We start from the raw sequence: 16071 nt of genomic DNA on the forward strand, positions 1-16071 counted from the left end.
ATGCTCAGTCATTACTCTGATACACTGGCAGCCTGTGTCTGTGTTCACCTCTGCCCAATACCTTGCTTGTTTACTTGTATTTGTTCTTCTCAAAACTCCTCTGGACCTCTTCTGGGCATGGCCCTTTTTATTTCTGTGCTGTCTCTGAAAAGCATGAGGTACATGTGTGAAGAGGACCTGAGAGGACAGTACGGTTCCAAGTCCTAGCGTGACCATACAGATACAATCGGAACCCTTGACGAATACATCAACTTACAAAGTAGCATACCACGGTTGGCAGCTAGAATACCCTGACTCCAACAATAGCTAATACAAAAAAAACAATGTCTATATATAACAGCAGACAGCAGTCATGAGCGTGAAGTGCAGGTGTGGTGAGGGGGAGGTGCCAGACGGCACGAAGTGGCAGAACGGAGGGGTCTTGTTGGCCTATTGAATATACACAGGGGCTAATCCCTTAACTGCCTGGTACGCGAGCACCAAAGTTTTACATTTGATGCGAGCCATAACAGGCAGCCAGTGGAGGTTGCTGAGCAGGGGGGTGACGTGAATGTCTGGGAACACTGAATACCAGACGGGCTGCAGCATTCTGGATCAGTTGTAGGGGTCTGACGGCAGATGCTGGAAGGCCAGCCAGCAGAGAATTGCAGTAGTCCAGGCAGGACAGGACCATTGCTTGGATAAGGAGCTGAGTGGAGTAGGTGGTGAGAAAGGGTCGGATTCTCTGGATGTTGTACAGGAAGAACCTGCATGCCCAGGGAACTGTAGCGATGATCTCGGAGAAGGACAGCCTGTTGTCCATCACCCCTCCATGGTTTCTTGCACTAGGGGATGAGGTCACTGTGGTATGCCCTAGTGAGATGGAAAAATCAGAGAAGGGAGAGGTTAGAGCAGGGATGAAGATTACCTCCGTCTTACCTGGGTTGAGCTTTAGATGATGGTTGCCCATCCAGCTCTGTATGTCTCTCAGGCAGGCGGAGATGTGGGTAGAGACCTGTGTGTCTGATGGAGGAAAGGAGAGAAAGACTAAAAACACTCCTGTTCAAACTGTACCTTAGTCCTCTCTCCTGATCCCTCGTCTAACAAAAAAAAAAATAAAAAATTGCAATTACAATGATTGTATTTTTTGTTTAGAACAGCACTTCATGTGTATTTTACTGGTTATGGATGTGATGCTTGAACCTATGCACGCACCAGGGCTAGGAGTTAGCACTGTGACACACCCCTGCGTTAGGAGTTAGCACTGTGACACAGCCCTGCGTTAGGAGTTAGCACTGTGACACAGCCCTGAGCTAGGAGTTAGCACTGTGACACACCCCTGCGCTAGGAGTTAGCACTGTGACACGCCCCTGCGTTAGGAGTTAGCACTGTGACACGCCCCTGCGCTAGGAGTTAGCACTGTGACACAGCCCTGCGCTAGGAGTTAGCACTGTGACACACCCTTGCACTAGGAGTTAGCACTGTGACACGCCCCTGTGCTAGGAGTTAGCACTGTGACACGCCCCTGCGCTAGGAGTTAGCACTGTGACACGCCCCTGCGCTAGGAGTTAGCACTGTGACACGCCCCTGCGCTAGGAGTTAGCACTGTGACACACCCCTGCGCTAGGAGTTAGCACTGTGACACACCCCTGCGCTAGGAGTTAGCACTGTGACACGCCCCTGCGCTAGGAGTTAGCACTGTGGCACGCCCCTGCGCTAGGAGTTAGCACTGTGACACGCCCCTGCACTAGGAGTTAGCACTGTGACACACCCCTGCGCTAGGAGTTAGCACTGTGACACGCCCCTGCGCTAGGAGTTAGCACTGTGACACATCCCTGTGCTAGGAGTTAGCGCTGTGACACGCCCCTGCGCTAGGAGTTAGCACTGTGACACGCACCTGCACTAGGAGTTAGCGCTGTGACATACCCCTGCATTAGGAGTTAGCGCTGTGGCACGCCCCTGCATTAGGAGTTAGCACTGTGACACGCCCAAGTGCTAGGAGTTAGCGCTGTGACACACCCCTGCGCTAGGAGTTAGCGCTGTGACACGCCCCTGCGCTAGGAGTTAGCACTGTGACACACCCCTGCGCTAGGAGTTAGCACTGTGACACACCCCTGGGCTAGGAGTTAGCACTGTGACACACCCCTGCGCTAGGAGTTAGCACTGTGACACACCCCTGGGCTAGGAGTTAGCGCTGTGACACACCCCTGCACTAGGAGTTAGCACTGTGACACGCCCCTGTGCTAGGAGTTAGCGCTGTGACACGCCCCTGTGCTAGGAGTTAGCATTGTGACACGCCCCTGCACTAGGAGTTAGCACTGTGACACGCCCCTGCGCTAGGAGTTAGCGCTGTGACACACCCCTGCGCTAGGAGTTAGCACTGTGACACGCCCCTGCGCTAGGAGTTTGCACTGTGACACAGCCCTGTGCTAGGAGTTAGCGCTGTGACACGCCCCTGCGCTAGGAGTTAGCACTGTGACACGCCCCTGCACTAGGAGTTAGCACTGTGACACGCCCCTGCGCTAGGAGTTAGCACTGTGACACACCCCTGCACTAGGAGTTAGCACTGTGACACGCCCCTGCACTAGGAGTTAGCGCTGTGACACGCCCCTGTGCTAGGAGTTAGCATTGTGACACGCCCCTGCACTAGGAGTTAGCGCTGTGACACACCCCTGCGCTAGGAGTTAGCACTGTGACACGCCCCTGTGCTAGGAGTTTGCACTGTGACACGCCCCTGCACTAGGAGTTAGCACTGTGACACGCCCCTGCGCTAGGAGTTAGCACTGTGACACGCCCCTGTGCTAGGAGTTAGCACTGTGACACGCCCCTGCGCTAGGAGTTAGCACTGTGACACGCCCCTGCGCTAGGAGTTAGCACTGTGACACACCCCTGCGCTAGGAGTTAGCACTGTGACACGCCCCTGCGCTAGGAGTTAGCACTGTGACACGCCCCTGCGCTAGGAGTTAGCACTGTGACACGCCCCTGCGCTAGGAGTTAGCGCTGTGACACGCCCCTGCGCTAGGAGTTAGCACTGTGACACGCCCCTGCGCTAGGAGTTAGCACTGTGACACGCCCCTGCGCTAGGAGTTAGCGCTGTGACACGCCCCTGCGCTAGGAGGTAGCACTGTGACACGCCCCTGCGCTAGGAGTTAGCACTGTGACACACCCCTGCTCTAGGAGTTAGCACTGTGACACGCCCCTGCACTAGGAGTTAGCACTGTGACACGCCCCTGCTCTAGGAGTTAGCACTGTGACACACCCCTGCGCTAGGAGTTAGCGCTGTGACACAGTCTGTCCGTCTTCACAGCCCCGCCCCCACCTGGAGCCTGAGGGGGAGAAGTGTGACATCAGAGCAGCGACTCCATCACTGCAGGTGAGTGTCAGCCACGCCCACATGTTCACAGTGCACTACAGTACACTGCACTTACTGTAGCAGATTAATTACAGTACACTTACTGTAGCAGATACATTACAGTACACTGCACTCACTTACTGTAGCAGATGAATTACAGTACACTGCATTCACTTACTGTAGCAGATTAATTACAGTACACTTACTGTAGCAGATTAATTACAGGACACTTACTGTAGCAGATACATTACAGTACACTGCATTCACTTACTGTAGCAGATTAATTACAGTACACTTACTGTAGCAGATGCATTACAGTACACTTACTGTAGCAGATGCATTTCAGTACACTGCACTGACTGTAGAAGATGCTTATATCCAGAGTGACATTCAACACAAGAGCAATGTATAGCAATAAGCGTTCCTCCTCTCTCTCTCCACAGGCAGACTGGTGTTTGATCTGTGTGCTGCTCATTAAATGGGACTCCAAAAGTCTCCTGTCTCTGTTCACTCTCAATCTCCCACTTCCCTTCCATCAATCCATCTAAAAAAGTATTATATTTTAATTGAACATTTATCTTTCAATATAAACTTCAATATAAACCCGACAGCATTTTTCTCAAAGGCTGTATAATTCAGTATGTTGAATCCAAATATCTACAAATATCGAGTATAAAAAGTAAAATATACATTTTTGTTAATTAAAATATGTTGGGGGTTGGGTTGCCCTCTTGGAAGCAAATCCTGTTGGTAGCCTCCAGTATAAGGGTTACTGTTAACTTAGTTGTAAGTATAAATGTAATCCAGGTAATATTTTGGGTGTATTTTTGTCCGGAGAAAAATAAAGGACTAGCTTTAGGACCCCTTAACTGCTTGGAAGGCTAGCACCAATGTTTTGAATTTAATGCGAGCCATGACAGTCAGTGGAGGGAAGTAAGCAGGGGGGTGACGTGTGAGTATTTGGGAAGGTTGAAGACCAGACGAGCTGCTGCATTCTGGATAAGTTGGAAGGGTCTGATGGTGGTCGCTGGGAGGCCAGCCAAGAGGGAATTGCAGTAGTCCAGGCGGGCAGAACCATCGCTTGGACCACGAGCTGGGTCGAGTAGGGGTTGAGAAAGGGGCGGATTCTCTGTATGCTGTATAGGAAGAACCTGCATGACCGGGTCACCGCCGTCTCGGAAAGGGACAGTTTGCACGCCGAGGTTCCTTGCACTGGGTGATGGCGTGAGTGTGGTATCCCCAAGGGAAATGGAGAGATCCAGATGGGGAGAGGTATTAGCAGGGATGAATATCATTTCAGTCTTGCCTGAGTTGAGCTTTAGATGGTGGTTGTCCATCCAGCTCTGGATGTCACTCAGGCAAGCAGAGATACGGGCTGAAACCTGTGTATCAGATGGTGGGAACGAGATGAAGAGTTGGGTATCATCCGCATAGCAGTGGTAGGATAGCCTATGTGCAGTGATCACAGGGCCAAGGGAATGAGTGGAAAGAGAAAAAAGAAGCGGGCCTAGGACTGAGCCCTGGGGAACTCCTGTGGCAAGGGGCCGAGGTGTTGATACCGTACCAGCCCAGGCAACTTGGAAGGAGCGACCAGAGAGGTAGGACTCAATCCAGTCCAGGGCTGTGCCACAGATGCCCGTTGCTGACAGGGTGGACAGGAGGATGGAGTGATCCATAGTGTCGAAGGCAGCAGAGAGATCTAGAAGAATGAGGGCGGAGGAGAGGGAGGCTGCTCATGCAGCATGGAGTGACTCACTGACGGAGAGGAGCGCGGTCTCTGTCCAGTGGCCAGATCTGAAGCCAGACTGATGGGGATCTAGCAGGTTGTTGTTAGTGTGTGAACCCCCTCTCCCCGTGCGTTGATCTCCATGTGGCCTGGGGTTATTGTGTGTGTATGAGTGTGTGTGTGCATGTGTACGTGTGTGTGAGTTCATGTGTGTGTGTGTGTGTATGAGTGTGTGAACCCCCTCTCCCAGTGTGTTGGTCCCCATGTGGCCTGGGGTTATTGTGTGTGTATGAGTGTGTGTGTGTGTGCATGTGTATGAGTGCACTCCTGACCCTCCGACATATGCTCACTACAGACTGCTAGTCTAAGTCATGTATGCTCACTACAGACTGCTAGTCTAAGTCATGTATGCTCACTACAGACTGCTAGTCTAAGTCATGTATGCTCACTACAGACTGCTATTCTAAGTCATGTATGCTCACTGCAGACTGCTAGTCTAAGTCATGTATGCTCACCACAGACTGCTTGTCTAAGTCATGTATGCTCACCACAGACTGCTAGTCCAAGTCATGTATGCTCACTACAGACTGCTAGTCTAAGTCATGTATGCTCACTACAGACTGCTCGTCTAAGTCATGTATGCTCACCACAGACTGCTTGTCTAAGACATGTATGCTCACCACAGACTGCTAGTCTAAGTCATGTATGCTCACCACAGACTGCTAGTCTAAGTCATGTATGCTCACTACAGACTGCTAGTCTAAGTCATGTATGCTCACCACAGACTGCTAGTCTAAGTCATGTATTCTCACTACAGACTGCTAGTCTAAGTCATGTATGCTCACCACAGACTGCTAGTCTAAGTCATGTATTCTCACTACAGACTGCTAGTCTAAGTCATGTATGCTCACCACAGACTGCTAGTCTAAGTCATGTATTCTCACTACAGACTGCTAGTCTAAGTCATGTATGCTCACCACAGACTGCTTGTCTAAGACATGTATGCTCACCACAGACTGCTAGTCTAAGTCATGTATGCTCACTACAGACTGCTAGTCTAAGTCATGTATGCTCACTACAGACTGCTCGTCTAAGTCATGTATGCTCACCACAGACTGCTTGTCTAAGTCATGTATGCTCACCACAGACTGCTTGTCTAAGTCATGTATTCTCACTACAGACTGCTAGTCTAAGTCATGTATGCTCACTACAGACTGCTAGTCTAAGCCCCTTCTCCACCCCTGCGCCACCCTCGTGTTTATTAAACTAACATCTATGGGCAGCACGGTTGTCCATTTCTTTTTGCTGTGAGCACTTTCAGCCTACAGCAAAAACGTCCCGGATTTGAATCCAAACTGACCCTTTCTGTGTGGAGTTTGCATGTTCTCCCCATGTTTGTTTGGCATTTATATAGCACCTTTATCCAAAGCGCTGTACAATTAATGCTTCTCATTCACCCATTCATACACACACACACCAACGGCGATTGGCTGCCATGCAAAGCACCGACCAGCTCGTCAGGAGCATTTGGGGGTTATGTGTCTTGCTCAGGGATACTTCGACACAGCCCGGGCGGGGGATCAAACCGGCAACCCTCCGACTGCCAGACGACTGTTCTTACTGCCTGAGCCATGTCGCCCCCATGTCTGCGTGGCTTTCTTCCGGCTTCCTCCCAAATCCAAAGATATGCTGTCAACCGATCCCATACAAATAACGGTGTCCTGTGCTGCCGGATCTGTTCTGTGTGTACCCCTCTGGGTGTGCCTGCTTCCTCCTCCTGGTCTTCTCCGTCCATGCCAGGAGGTCTTCCAGAACAGAGCCACACTGCTGAACATGACTGTGTTATAAAGATTCTTACTTTGACTAGAATGGTCCTGAGTGAAGGGAGGTTAAAAAAGGAACAGAGTCTTAATGATGGAGTGGAGGATATTAACGGCTAGTTAGAGAGACTGTGGTCTGTGATTTTCCTACAGAAGGTCTGGTCTGGTAAAACGTTTTTCATCCACCAGACACTGTGGCTGGTTAAACAAAAACAAAAAGTAAAAAAATAATCACATTTCCAGAATGGAAGACTTGTGATTAATGGGATCTGTGACTTTGCACAACACCAAAGACACACTGCTGAGGGGTCAGTAGTACCAACACTGGATTCTGCACTGCTGAGGGGTCAGTAGTACCAACACTGGATTCTGCACTGCTGAGGGGTCAGTAGTACCAACACTGGATTCTGCACTGCTGAGGGGTCAGTAGTACCAACACTAGATTCTGCACTGCTGAGGGGTCAGTAGTACCAACACTAGATTCTGCACTGCTGAGGGGTCAGTAGTACCAACACTAGATTCTGCACTGCTGTATGCAGATTGGCTTTTTGTTCGCTTTTTCAGCCATTGATTAAACAACGGTGAGCCAGTGTGGGAGCCCTTTTCACTAACTTGAAGTCCATCATCATCATCATCATCATCATCATAATAATAATAATAATAATAATAATAATAATAATAATAATACATGTCTCCTCTTGTATCTTTTGGCCACATGCTTTTCAGATAGGCCTACAGGCACCCAGAACACTTTTTAGAAAGGCAAATACAGGCAGACAAGCAAGGTACTGGGCGGAAGTGAACACAGACACAGGTTGGCAGTCTGTAAAGGATTGAAAATTAAGCACCCCCTATATTTTTCATTTTTAAAACTCTCCAGTATCATAGCTACTGAATCTAAACTATTAATAACCTTTTATTCCATGGAAATTTCCTTCCAGACCGCTAGGAACCTACCTTCCTGCTCGTGATCAATACATTCTGCGTTTCATTCGTGGATTTTCAAATAAATCTGCCGTTGAAAAGCGAAACAACTTCATCACCTGTCTTGTCTCTTATTATACACTACAGGGTGATTACATTTTGAAAGGATAACAATATCTAACTTGTAATTCTTATGAAGGTTTTGATTAGGTTTCTGTACTGTGTCAAGCGCTATCCAGTCCTCGTCGACAGAGATAGCCACTACTAGCTAACCGCATAGCTAACGTTGGTCTACGCTAATATGCACCGTTAACGTTAGTCACATATAGGGACATATTGTGAACGATAACAAACGTTATTCTAAATTGAGTGATGTATTTTCAGTTTGAATCCTATGAGGTTTACGTTTGGAATAACGTTATTGGTGCAATTAATCGGTTTAACATTTCAGTTAACAAGTAAATTGGAAGACTAATCTAATACGTAGCACACATTGAACAGTTCATAAAATGGCGGTCGCCATGCGAGTGGCTACTGAACACCGAGTTCATGAATGTGTGTTATTAAAAAAATACTATGTGTTGTGTGTTGAAATGAGATCTCAACAACCAAAATAAGAGTGTTGATAATCAGGAGGGTCAGTAATTTGTTTACTCAGAGTATGCCATTATAATAATAGCAGTATGCAACAATCTCAAGGGTCCAGACTAGTGCATTAATCACATTGAAGAGATTTAAATGCGCTATTATCCTGTGTGTGTATGATTTATGGTTATTGTTACGTGATACTTAACTGTAAACTAAAAGGAGGGAGTTAAGCACATTATTATAAATTATAGTATAACTGTGTCACTACATAAAATTGGAAAAGAAAAGTTTATTAATATGTCTTACTGTGACTACTGATTAAAGGTGAAAAAGACATTGTTATTTTTAAAGTTTTGCTATCATCTGGAAATGTCCATGTACATTGCTTAAAATAAGTTTACGGCTTATGGAAGTGAATGAAAGCATGGATTACGTCTCATTGTTAATTGTTATGTATTTGGTTATTTACTTACCTGAAGTGGTATGAGTGTCATGTTTTGATACCACTTCTGTGTATAACTGATATATAAAGGATTTAAAATAAATAAATCTACCGTTGAAACACTAAACAACTTCATCACCTGTTGTGTCTCTTATTACACACTACAGGTTATCTGACCTCTGACCCCTAGTTCCCTTACATTGGGTCAGCATATGTGGGGAAAGTCACACACCCTCAGTGCAGCAGCATCTGTGGGGAAAGTCACACACCCTCAGTGCAGCAGCATCTGTGGGGAAAGTCACACACCCTCAGTGCAGCAGCATATGTGGGGAAAGTCACACACCCTCAGTGCAGCAGCATCTGTGGGGAAAGTCACACACCCTCAGTGCAGCAGCATCTGTGGGGAAAGTCACACACCCTCAGTGCAGCAGCATCTGTGGGGAAAGTCACACACCCTCAGTGCAGCAGCATCTGTGGGGAAAGTCACACACCCTCAGTGCAGCAGCATCTGTGGGGAAAGTCACACACCCTCAGTGCAGCAGCATCTGTGGGGAAAGTCACACACCCTCAGTGCAGCAGCATCTGTGGGGAGAGTCACACACCCTCAGGGCAGCAGCATCTGTGGGGAGAGTCACACACCCTCAGTGCAGCTGTCCCAGATTGAGGTCCTCTGGCTCTGGCCACTGGCCCTTCCATCAGGCCCACTGGTTCCTGGATGTACAGATATGTGGTGAATCATAAACTTGTTTACCAACTTAAGTGCAGCTGACACCAGATATGATTTCCACAGGGAGGGAGTAATGCTCCCCCTTCCAACAGATTCAGACACTTCACATTCACTCATGGTTGTCTTAAAGATAAAAATTTCATCAATTTCTTCCTTTACACAGTTTGGGTTTGTCTCTCCTGCACATTGCCACGGTTCAACCTGATCTTTGAGATGAACACCAGCTTCATCCATCACAGTGTTCATGAGATCACTCACTAAACTTTCACTGGATTCACACGTCATTTTATCAGATTTAAAATCCTCCGAGTCACTGATCTGTTCTGTCTGATGGTATCCTCCAACCTCAGTCTCTGTTTTCATTTGGTCTGGATGCAGATGGGTGACATATCCCAGCTCTGTAAAGTCTAGGCTCTCCGTCTTAATAAGATCCCCAGTGTGTGTGGAGCACAGATCAGCTTCTGTTTTTATCACTGATGTGTGTGTGTGGTGTACATCACTGACTATATGACTAGACCATAGACTGTATCGTCTCATATCATAATTTCTCCTCTTTTTCTTTGCTCCTTCTCTTGCCCCTAGCTCTACCCATCGGGAGAGGCTAGGAAAAGATGAAAGAAAAATAAGTGGAAGAATTGAGAATGTGAATTTGGCAAATAGAATGACCTTGCTCCCTGAAAGATTGTGCATTGATGATGGAAGTCCCACATTATAACAGGGTTGCTCTGGAGTTCGTCACCATTGTAATAATTTAGACAAGCATCGCCGTAATGTTAAAAGAGCGAGGATAACTGAAAGGAGGCGTTGTGCTGCGATCTCGGAGTTCAACTGTCCTGATTAACCACAACGTTATAGCTTCTGGTCTTGTTCCGCTGACCTATTGAAGTCCAACATCGAATATACCCTCATCCCCATCCCTTTTAGAGTCCATACAGTAAGCTCTCAACATCGACACGAGGAGAGCAGTCCTCCGCAGAAAGCAGGACGATTGGGCTGGCCTTGGCAAGAAGAGCTTCTTTTGAAATCACATCAAACATTACGTTACATTAATGACATTTGGCAGGCGATCTTATCCAGAGCGATGTGCAACAAATTCCCGTAACCAGGGATAAGTGCGCTGAAATCAATAGACTTTTGTTGGATACAAATGCGCAAAACAATAACAGCTCTGCACAAGTCAGAGTTTAACAGTTTCATACAATATGCATATCGGATCCAGCGCTTCCAAAGCGGAGAACCATGCCTTATGCTTCGTTACAGCTTATATACACATTCTGTTGCTGGGGAGAGTGGGGCAGTCCCTGTCTCCCTCCAGTCAGCAGCCAGCACATGCACCAAGAGAAACAATTCTAAGCTCTGGGGTCAATCCAGTGTGGCCCCCTCCTTCATGGTTAGGTGGGCTCCTGTTTTTCTGCAAACTTGTGATGATATTTGAAACAAATGTTCCTGCTTCTCTTATCTTACTGGTATTCATGCCCATATTTGCTTGAATTGCGACAGTTCAGTGGAAATTCCCACTGGTAGACAGCTTCTCTCTGCACGTAAGTAGAAGTGGGCACATAGTAATGCACATTAGTATAAGTACCACACGTACACGTACGTATTCACTCTGTTTACTCAGTACTTAGTTGAGCCACCTTTTTTGAGCCATTTTTTCAAGTTACATGTAACAGGAATTAAACAACAATCATAAACAGGAGCAGTGAAGGATGAGGCTATGGCACAGTGAAGGACATAAGAGTTTATTCAGAAATGTATGCGGCATAAAGGTCCGTGTACACTCACACAATTCATCTACACGAGTGAAACAAAGACGCAAACTGACATCTCAGATAAAACATACTGTCTAAAGATCAGCTTTAGCTGACAGACACATCAGCCTCTACATCAGAAGTGAAAAGAACTGAAAAGGGACAGGGGTGGGTTTCCCAAAAGCCTCGTGACACCAAGAATCTCTTTAAATACCACTTACCATCACTCTTACAATCACTCTTACAATCACGTGGGTTTTCCAAAGACAAAGGTCAGTATCTCTTTAGATCAGTCTTACAGGCAGACTATACAGAATTTGTCGCTCCTGTGTTTACATACAAAAAATATCTATGCCCCATTCTCGTTATGAATGAGCAATGGGCGAAGAGACCGGGGTCTAATATCATTTGCAAAACAACAACTTTGTTAGCCGCTTTCCACACAGGCTACTCAGCTAGCTATTTAACTAGCGGCGACTCTAGCCACCAGTGGATTCCAGTCTGCTCGCCACAATGTTCATGAGATCACTCACTAAACTTTCACTGGATTCACACATCATTTTATCAGATTTAAAATCCTCCGAGTCACTGATCTGTTCTGTCTGATGGTATCCTCCAACCTCAGTCTCTGTTTTCATTTGGTCAGAATGCAGATGGGTTTCATATCCCAGCTCTGTAAAGTCTAGGCTCTCCATCTTAATACTTTCCCCAGTGTGTGTGGAGCACAGATCAGCTTCTGTTTTTATCACTGATGTGTGTGTGTGGTGTACATCACTGACTATATGACTAGACCATAGACTGTATCGTCTCATATCATAATTAAGAATTGAGAATGTGAATTTGGCAAATAGAATGACCTTGCTCCCTGAAAGATTGTGCATTGATGATGGAAGTCCCACATTATAACAGGGTTGCTCTGGAGTTCGTCACCATTGTAATAATTTAGACAAGCATCGCCGTAATGTTAAAAGAGCGAGGATAACTGAAAGGAGGCGTTGTGCTGCGATCTCGGAGTTCAACTGTCCTGATTAACCACAACGTTATAGCTTCTGGTCTTGTTCCGCTGACCTATTGAAGTCCAACATCGAATATACCCTCATCCCCATCCCTTTTAGAGTCCATACAGTAAGCTCTCAACATCGACACGAGGAGAGCAGTCCTCCGCAGAAAGCAGGACGATTGGGCTGGCCTTGGCAAGAAGAGCTTCTTTTGAAATCACATCAAACATTACGTTACATTAATGACATTTGGCAGGCGCTCTTATCCAGAGCGATGTGCAACAAATTCCCGTAACCAGGGATAAGTGCGCTGAAATCAATAGACTTTTGTTGGATACAAATCTGCAACACAATAACAGCTCTGCACAAGTCAGAGTTTAACAGCTTCATACAATATGCATATCAGGTCCAGCGGTTCCAAAGCGGAGAACAATGCCTTATGCTTCGTTACAGCTTATATACACATTCTGTTGCTGGGGAGAGTGGGGCAGTCCCTGTCTCCCTCCAGTCAGCAGCCAACACATGCACCAAGAGAAACAATTCTAAGCTCTGGGGTCAATCCAGTGTGGCCCCCTCCTTCGTGGTTAGGTGGGCTCCTGCTTTTCTGCAAACTTGTGATGATATTTGAAACAAATGTTCCTGCTTCTCTTATCTTACTGGTATTCATGCCCATATTTGCTTGCGTTGCGACAGTTCACTGGAAATTCCCACTGGTAGACGGCTTCTCTCTGCACTTTAGTATAAGTGGGCACAGATTCATGCTTTGCACAAATTACACAGTTAATGCCATACGAGCTATATTTTGTGAGCCAATAAAAATTTTCCCACACTTTCCGTACAATATTAATCTTAAATTTAGAAAAACTAATCAATCATTTTCAAAGCAATTAACAGAAATATTTAATCACCACAATGAAACTCAATCATTCCTTGAAACACCAAATCACACCAAATCAAAATTGGGCATTCTAAACCAAAAGTAAAAAGTTTGAGATGCAACCAATACTCAAACTTAACGTAACTCAGTCAAAACCTCATATTAAGCATTTACAACACTCAGTCAAAACCTCATATTGAGCATTTACAACACTCAGTCAAAACCTCATATTGAGCATTTACAACACTCAGTCAAAACCTCATATTGAGCATTTACAACACTCAGTCAAAACCTCATATTGAGCATTTACAACACTCAGTCAAAACCTCATATTGAGCATTTCCAACACTCAGTCGAAACCTCATATTGAGCATTTACAACACTCAGTCAAAACCTCATATTGAGCATTTACAACACTCAGTCAAAACCTCATATTGAGCATTTACAACACTCAGTCAAAACCTCATATTGAGCATTTACAACACTCAGTCAAAACCTCATATTTAGCATTTACAACACTCAGTCAAAACCTCATATTGAGCATTTCCAACACTCAGTCGAAACCTCATATTGAGCATTTACAACAAAGCATTGTATTAAACTCTAACTATGAAAAGAGCCCAAAGGGGGGCTTGAAAGGAAATAGTCTTATTTGCTCTGGCTTTCAGTCCCTGAAGCTTCTGTGGGCGTGGCCGAGCAGTGAGTGTGATTGGTGGGGGGGTGGGGGTGTGCTCTCGATGGCAGGGTCCAAGCCTGTCTCCATGGTCCAAGCGCAGGGTTCCCATTATCTCAGAGCTCAGAGGGGAAGGTGTGAGCATCCACTCTGCTGTCTGCGCTGAAGATGGAGAGATGTCTGTCGTTCCTCTCTCTCTCCTCCCTGCTCCTGCTCTGTACAGCCAGTGAGTACCACACTGTAAAACAAATCTGTACATTTACACTGTTTTTCCCACAGAATTTCACTGTTTATTTAATACAGCATTGTACTGTGTATATCCTATCTGCCTTACTTGAAGCGTCTATCAAAGAACAAGCTTCTGTTATATTTTGCCTCTGCACCAACCTGAGCTGAAGAAGAACGCAGGAATTTCACAGATCAAATAAAGGCGAGTTTTACTTGCTATTTCTCTTTTGGTCAAAGCTTGTTGAAAGGTGGAGCCGAGGTGGAGTTAAGAACCACGACCCAGTCTGGTGACTACTTTTATTTGCAACACTGACTCAACGTAGAACACCGATTTCTAAAATCCTTTTAAATTTGCCGATTAGCTAGCTATTTTGTCCTGTTAAGTTCTACGGCATTCAGAATTTATACTATTTATAATGCATGAATTGTACTATAATTATACTTATAATTTATAATTTATATTGTTAGAAACTAACGTGAGTCCAAAGTCCAGCTAGCCAACGTTGTAAAAATTATTTTCAAAAAAAATGTAATGTAACGAGCCAGCCAGCTAACGTTAGCCGAGAGAGGGCGACCTATTGTAAAACGCATGTTCGATTTTACTATCTTTTTAATCTGAATTTCACAAAACCGATGTCTATTATTAATAATATGAAACGTCTTTTCGTTACACAGGCAGAGGGTGAGTCAACATGTCAGTGAGTCTTTTTCAATGATGGGAAATGGTCTTGTAACAATACTTTAAAACAGAAATCTTACCTGCTGTACCTTTAAGTGTGGCATGTCGAGTTGCACTACCTTCAGGGAATTTGTTAAACTCACATTTACAGATGGCTTAAAGTAGAAATTCTGCACCTGGACCTAGATTGTGCAGTGCTGCTTTAAACTTGACATGCCGCACTGAACTATGCCGTGCAACACGTGAAAGCTTCTCGTTTAAATCCGTAATCTCTTGGAATTAGTGCCAACATAGGTATATTTATTCCATGGAATCAGAAATATAATTTATAATTATATTATTACAATTGCGACTTGTTATAATATAATTATGAATGATAAAATAATTATAATTAATAATACATTATGAAATAATTATCATGAATAATACATTATAAAATAATTATACTTAATTAGAAATTATAGAATAATTCCCCATCATGTATGTTTTGTTTGTTCTAGATCTGGAGTGTCTTCAAGTCCGTTATCCCATCCATCCATAGAGCACAGATTCATCCTCCTCCCCTGCTTCTCCAAACTCAATCAGGGCCAGAGACTTGGGGCCAGAGACTGGGGGTCAGAGACTGGGGGTCAGAGACCGGGGGTCAGAGACTGGGGGTCATAGACTGGGGGTCAGAGGGTCTGCTGGTCAAAGGGCTCTCCAGTAAGAGCAGGGTTACAGGCAGCCTCTAAACACCACAGATTACGGCAGCCTGCCTGACCACCAGTCAGCCCAGGTCGGCTCATGTCACCCCACTCCTCATTGGCCTCCACTGGCTTCCTATTGCCGCACGCATCCGCTTCAAGGCCCTAGTGCTAGCATGTCAGGCTGCTAAGGGGACTGCCCCACCTTCCATACAATCCTTAATCACTCCCCAGCTAGACCACTCCGGTCTGCCAGCTCTGGTCTGGTTCCCTCACTACAAGCACCAGGTGGTTGAGCTGCATGTTTATGCCTGTTTTCGGTTCTGGTTCCTCAGAGGTGGAATGACAACTGTCAGGACAGCAGGACCCCTCCCCCTATTTCGACTGACTGAAAATGCACCTTTTCAAACTCTACCCTAGTCCTCCCTCCTGATCTCCTCCCCCTTCCACTATCCCTCTTGTCTAACCCTAACCCTTAGTAAAGTTCTAAAAAATATTATGCTCATGTATTTGTTGTATTGTATTTACAGATCTTTATGGTGTTTCTGATTTCTCATACTCGTTGCATTTGATATTCATGAAAAAGTCAGGTAGTAAATTCAGCAAATAAACAGGTGGCTCCTA

The 16071-nt window shown here is 45.7% G+C and overlaps 1 protein-coding gene across 2 annotated transcripts in view; it reads left to right on the forward strand.

The window, feature by feature from the left end:
* The window catches only part of LOC133122725 (deleted in malignant brain tumors 1 protein-like), a 41645-nt gene that overhangs the window by 11946 nt on the left and 13628 nt on the right, over positions 1-16071 (forward strand). The window lies entirely within an intron of this gene.

Source organism: Conger conger, chromosome 2 (assembly GCF_963514075.1).
Source record: "Conger conger chromosome 2, fConCon1.1, whole genome shotgun sequence".
Lineage (NCBI taxonomy): Eukaryota > Metazoa > Chordata > Actinopteri > Anguilliformes > Congridae > Conger > Conger conger.